Genomic DNA, 5,841 nt, shown 5'->3' with positions numbered 1-5,841 from the left:
CTAATGTTTCCTTCCCAAGGAAGGAAATAACTGTCTGTTTTCTTCTTTGTGAAGTCCTCCTTACCTCCGTCTTCTTTCTGCAGTTATTAGAAACATGCTGGGGAGACGGCTCGGTCAGTCAAGTGCCTGGCACGCAAGCCTGAGGACCAGAGCTCCATCTCCAGCACTCACATGAAAATAAAAATTTAGGCATTGTGACCTCTGCTTGCAATCTCAAGGCTAGGCAGGGTAGGCAGGAAGACTTCAGGAGCCTGCCGGCCAGCCACCCTAGCCTGTCAGGGCCTGACCAGTGAAAGAACCTCTGTCAAAAGAGAAAGAAGGAAGGAAAGGAAAGAGAGAGAGAGAGAGAGAGAGAGAGAGAGAGAGAGAGAGAGAGAGACGGTGACCAGCACGTTAGGAATGACACTTGGATTCTTCTTCTCTGGACATCAGACAGGCACAAAAACCCAGGTATACATGCATACACATGTGAACACACACACACACACACACACAAATAAATAAAATTACCAGATGCCTCATAACAATTCCTAATCTTGAACAATTTCTACTAATTTAAGACCTCAAAAAAAAAAAAAGCAAAGTTGTCTTACCTAGTTGTGAAACCATGAGCCACAGTAATGAATAGTATGACAAGATATACCCATTCTTGCAATAGTCTCTTGAATGTTATAGTGGTAACCAACCACTTTCTGTTTTTGAATTAAGGCCCCATCCACAGGAGGACAGGCATACCTGATATTGTAAATTTGGTCTAGAATCTATGGGACACTCCTAAGCTCCAGCACTGAATCTACTACTATTATTTTGCAAAATAAGCATAGATCTTTTGAATTTGTATTTCTCTACCCATAGATCAGTGTAGCTGTCAGACCTCACCAGAGATGTTTCTGTGTGCAGTGGACAACGGTTAGTACAGAAACTCACATCTGGTCAATGTACGTCAAATAAGTGCCTGTGAAATGCTCAGCCGTAAGCAGGACATCCACATCACACCCTCTACCCTGAAAACTCAAGGACCATTGTGGCAGAAGGAGGCTGAAATATTTTCAGAGCAAAAGTAGGGAGGACAAAGGTAAAATAATGTCTTCTGGATTTGACAAGGGCACTGTCTTCACAAACTCACAGCATCTGTGGTTGCCTGTAGATCAAATCAGTTAGCATTCCAGGACATATGTATGAGGGGAAGAGAGAGAGAGAGAGAGAGAGAGAGAGAGAGAGAGAGAGAGAGAGGGAGAGAGAGAGGGAGGGAGAGCGGTAAGGAGGGAGAAAGGGGAGACACACAGACAGAGAAAGAGGGACAGAGGGAGACAGAGAGACAGAGACACAGGGAGACTGAGAGGGAGGCAGAGGGAGACAGAGAAGTCAATATGATCTGAAAAAGAAAGGCTTTTTAATTTAAAACTGCTACTGATTAATGATAAAGAGCCAAATGTGAAAGTATATATAAAACTAAATATGTGAATACAGATAAGTTGGATCTCTCTCATCCTAACAGGACATGGTGGGTTCTCAGCAAACACTGAGAAGCTCTGAGGAGGATGCTCCCGTCTCTGAATCGTGCAGCTGCTTGTTAAATCTTGGTAGCTGGAGGTTTCTCTTTCATCTGACATGTTTTTCTGTAAGGGAGGATCATTCCTGCAAGTCTTTATGGAAGGAGCTTCTAAAAGAAAATGATGAGAAGGGACGGCTACTTGACACATGTACAAAATAAATAAATAAATAAATAAAAGAGAGAAAGAAAGAAGGAAAGAAAGCCAGCGTGCATCTGGGGTTGATCCAAGAACAGGACACACACAAAAATAGAAATTTACCCAGAAGACCACCCAATAGGCCCCAAACCCAGAGCCCCTCCCTCGCACCACGTGCTCTGACCCTCCCACCACTGGGATGGAGATTTTCTTTCCTCCTTATTTCCCTTGCTTGAGAGATTAGGCATAAGTTATTGTCTTTCATCCTGTACTCTTTTTTATCCTAATTTGGCACATTTCCCGTGAAAGTGTTCCTTAAAACAGTTTGTTTTCCATTTCTGACTTAGGGCACTTAACCCTCCTAAGGGGGTGGACTAGTCAGTCACAAGTGGGTTTCTGCCTCCAGTCTGACCCAGCAGTCTCCCATAGGTGCTAGACATTGCCTTCAGACTATCTCTCTCACAAGACCCCTTCCTTCCTGCCTTGGCTTTTTTGTTTATTTACCCACTGAAAGGGCAATTCACACACACACACACACACACACACACACACACACACACACACTCCGCTCTGTGGTAAGGGCTGAGCATTTAAACCTAAGAACACAGTGCCTTCATTTAAATGACTTAGGGTCTACCAGACAGACAGTCACAAAAATGATTACAGAGGTCTGTGAGTGGGTACTCATGCAGGACAGTGAGTACATAGCTCAAGATTTTATTGAGACCTCCTGAGAAGACTGCAGGGCTGAAATTTGCAGGATCTAACCAGAACTGCAGGAAGTGCATCCAGACAACAATGGCATAAGCAGTCAGTTTTAGATGCACGGATCACCATTCTCTCTCTGTCTCTGTTTCTCTGTGTGTATGTGTGTCTGACTGTCTGTCTCTCGCCTCCTTCCTCCCCCTTTCTCTTCCCTCCTTTCTCCTCTCTGAATCTCCTCTCTCCCCTGTCTCCCCCTCTCTTTCTTCTCTCTTCCTCTTCTCTCTCTCCCCATTCCATTTTATTCCTTCCTACCTCCTGCAAATTCCTTAGAAGGTCTCTATTTGCTGCTCCCCACTTAGCTTCAGCCTTCCTGCTTCAGCGACAACGTTTCTCCATGACAGAATGCGTCCAGCCTTATCTTCTGAGGTGACCTTGCATTTAAACCATGGAGTCTGCCTCTTGCCCTCCTGGCCTTTGTCATCTGTCAATAAGACATGATACTACGAATAATATGGTTTGTTAGTATGGGTTAAAGCACTCTAAAAACTCATTGAGTAAACAGGAATAAGACTAGTAATGTAGCCACTTAAAACCCTTATCCTGGTCACGCATTCCTTGATCCTCAGTGGAAGTGTCAAATTGCAAAGAGTACCTTTCAAATTCGGGATGTACTCTATTTAACCTGGCACATACAGAAGTAAGATAAAGCTTTCATCATCAAATAGACATTTAAGAAATTAATAGTAACAATTAACAATAACAATAGATATTATAGAACGTCTATATTATACTACTGTATTACATATAGAACTATTATAACAATATGCTACATTGAAAGTTCTGTTAATGTAGTCTTGCATTCTCAAAAATAAAGACAAACAGTATACACTGTGTGCATGAAAAGGAAAACCACAAACCCAGCTGAACTGAGACAGCTGCAATTCTAAGGCTTCATAAAATCATTTTTTATTCTTCCAGCCTCCATGGAACTGATGTAAATTGAATGAAAGAAACTAATGCTGATAGAATACTCACAGTGAGATCTCGACAGCAGACCTCGAGTTACCTACTAGTCTCAGTCAGATCATACAACAGGTCTCCAGGACGTCTTTAACGCTGCTTTTACAGGTGACAAAACTATAATTAGAAAAAAAAAGAGAGAGAACAGAATAGCAAGATTAGACATATATCCAGTGAAAGAAGCCATACTTTGAATGTGGATGCAGTTGAGCCCCAGGCTATCTCTTTCTGGGGCTTCTTTACATATGCTAAAGTTTCAGACTTGGGCTTCCTTGCCTCTTCACCAAGCTAGGGCTGTCACAAATGGGAGACAGACAGAGACAGTAAAGAGATGCAGTGAATATGACTGAGATATGTATGAAAACGTCATAATAAACCCAGCACTATGCATAATTAAAATATACTAATAAAAACATTCTACAAATTAAAAGATAAAGATATGTCAAGAGTATAAAAAGGCATCCACAATTTTCTTCCTTGTGAGCTAACTTTAGCCAAACAATACCAATATCCATTTGAATCTCTTATATAAATAAGAGTCCCTGCATTCTCTCTGCACCTCTGAATACTAAGGTCCCACACTAGGTTACGGAATACAGGGTATTGGGTATAGGGGGGTAGTAAACTTATCATATGTGTTTGCATTTTCTAGAAGTTATTTACTTAGAGACATATTCTCCAGTGCCCAACCTGCAAATACCAGAAAACATCCATTTGGGGAGTTGCAGTAATTAAGAGGGCATTGTCAAGCTCAAGCATCTTCCTCCTAATGTTCCCTTCAAGTACCACATGAGCTTGGAATCAGAGAGCCACCTGATAGGCTGGAAAGAGCACACCCACCCTCCCCAGAGCTGGGCTCACTGCTGGCTCTGCCACTTCCAGATTGCACAGTACTGGAAAGAATTTCTACTTCTGTGAGCCTGCATTTTTCTTAGCTGTGAAATAAAGATAAGAACTAGAGGCTGCTGTGAAGATCAAAGAAAATTATTTATACAAAGTACCTGTAAAATAGTAGGCGTTTAATAAATGTTATTTTCCATCCCCATTGATGAAATATTCTCGATAGAAAAATTCTGACACTGGCACACGTAAAATAAAACACAGACATGAATTAAGAGTCACACAAAGTCTGGCAAATATAATTTTGGGTATTGTTATGGTAGATAAAAGGATCAAAGTACATATCAATTGAATTATAAATTATCAAGATTTGTAAATATAAAAACTCTTGAGTTGACAGATATTGGAATAAAATGCTATTCCAACTACTTGTCTTTGTTCTTCAATTACTTATTTTCACAGATTTATCATATAGATGCAACACAGCGAAGACACAAGGAAGACTGTTTAAAACCCTATCTAGTCCTCATATCTACTCTTCAGTAATTTTTCCTGATTTTTTTCTTCATCTTAGGAACCAAAACATATATCAAAGATGGAAACACCCTGAAGACGAAAGGATAATTGTTTGCTGTGCTACCTCCAAAGAGCTACGGCGGCACAGTAGCATCTGTAATAAAGCGACAGATGCCTGTTTTTGCACCAATGTCAAATCATCATAAAACACTGGGGAGAAGGGAGGACTCAAATCTTGCAGTCCTCGAAATCTGAGATGAAGCCTATTACCAACCAACCCAGTGCAAGATGGGTCACTTTTACAAGGGGACAAACACACTGGAAGGGAGTGAATCAAAGCAAAGGATTAGATAATTGGGAAGGTGACAACATGTCAGATCGCGGGTGGCAGGGTGAGGTATGGAACAGGAGTTGCCTGCCCAGTGACACACAAGAAGAGTTATGACATTCATGCATTTTCATTTCTACAGGTGGGAACCTCAAATCACTCTGTGGGCTAGCTCCTGAGTACCTCTAATCCAAGCCTGCCAGAGATCTGTTGACATACTCCTGTATCGTCAGAGCTACACCCCACATATTTTCAACCATATTTCCTTGGTTCTTCTAACAAGACACATTTTAAGTCTAAAGAACCTGTAAATTCAAACCTTATTTTCTAGGGTTAAGATATATGTCCTTGCAGGTTCTGTGATACTGCACATCTATAGTCTGGAGGAAAATTATTTGACCACCTACCCTGTCCCAAGATTGGGCAAAAATATTCTCCTTTGACTTCTCACTCAATTCTAACAGTCATGCTCTGTTGCATGTGGTATCAACTTTTCAGTTGGTGAAAAATTAAGAGAGATACTAAATGGCTTGTACAGGGAAGTCTGGTTTTCTTTTTTGATAATGATTTTCCTCCTTAATGTAGTAAGTTACTGCAGCTGCAACATTGAAGGACGTCGGGACCAAAATGGAGCTACCTTCCTCAGGGGTAAAGCATGCTACAGGAGGTGCTTTCTCTCCCTTCTAGACCTGAGTAAAGATCTCATCCAAGAGATTCTAAGCCATATCTGTCAGCTTTGGA

At 41.3% G+C, this 5,841-nt stretch overlaps 1 long non-coding RNA gene across 1 annotated transcript; it reads left to right on the top strand.

Moving 5' to 3' along the window:
- Nucleotides 1–3,379: 3,379 nt before the first annotated feature.
- LOC131919870 (uncharacterized) lies at nt 3,380–4,958 on the top strand. Its single transcript, XR_009381443.1, has 2 exons — nt 3,380–3,524; nt 4,831–4,958. It is a non-coding gene; the product is annotated as an uncharacterized LOC131919870 (long non-coding RNA).
- The last annotated feature ends 883 nt before the right edge of the window (nt 4,959–5,841 follow it).

Source organism: Peromyscus eremicus, chromosome 9 (genome assembly GCF_949786415.1).
Source record: "Peromyscus eremicus chromosome 9, PerEre_H2_v1, whole genome shotgun sequence".
NCBI classification, from domain to species: Eukaryota; Metazoa; Chordata; class Mammalia; order Rodentia; family Cricetidae; genus Peromyscus; species Peromyscus eremicus.
The sequence above is the reverse complement of the archived record's forward strand: the minus strand, read 5'-3'. Positions and strand labels throughout refer to the sequence as shown.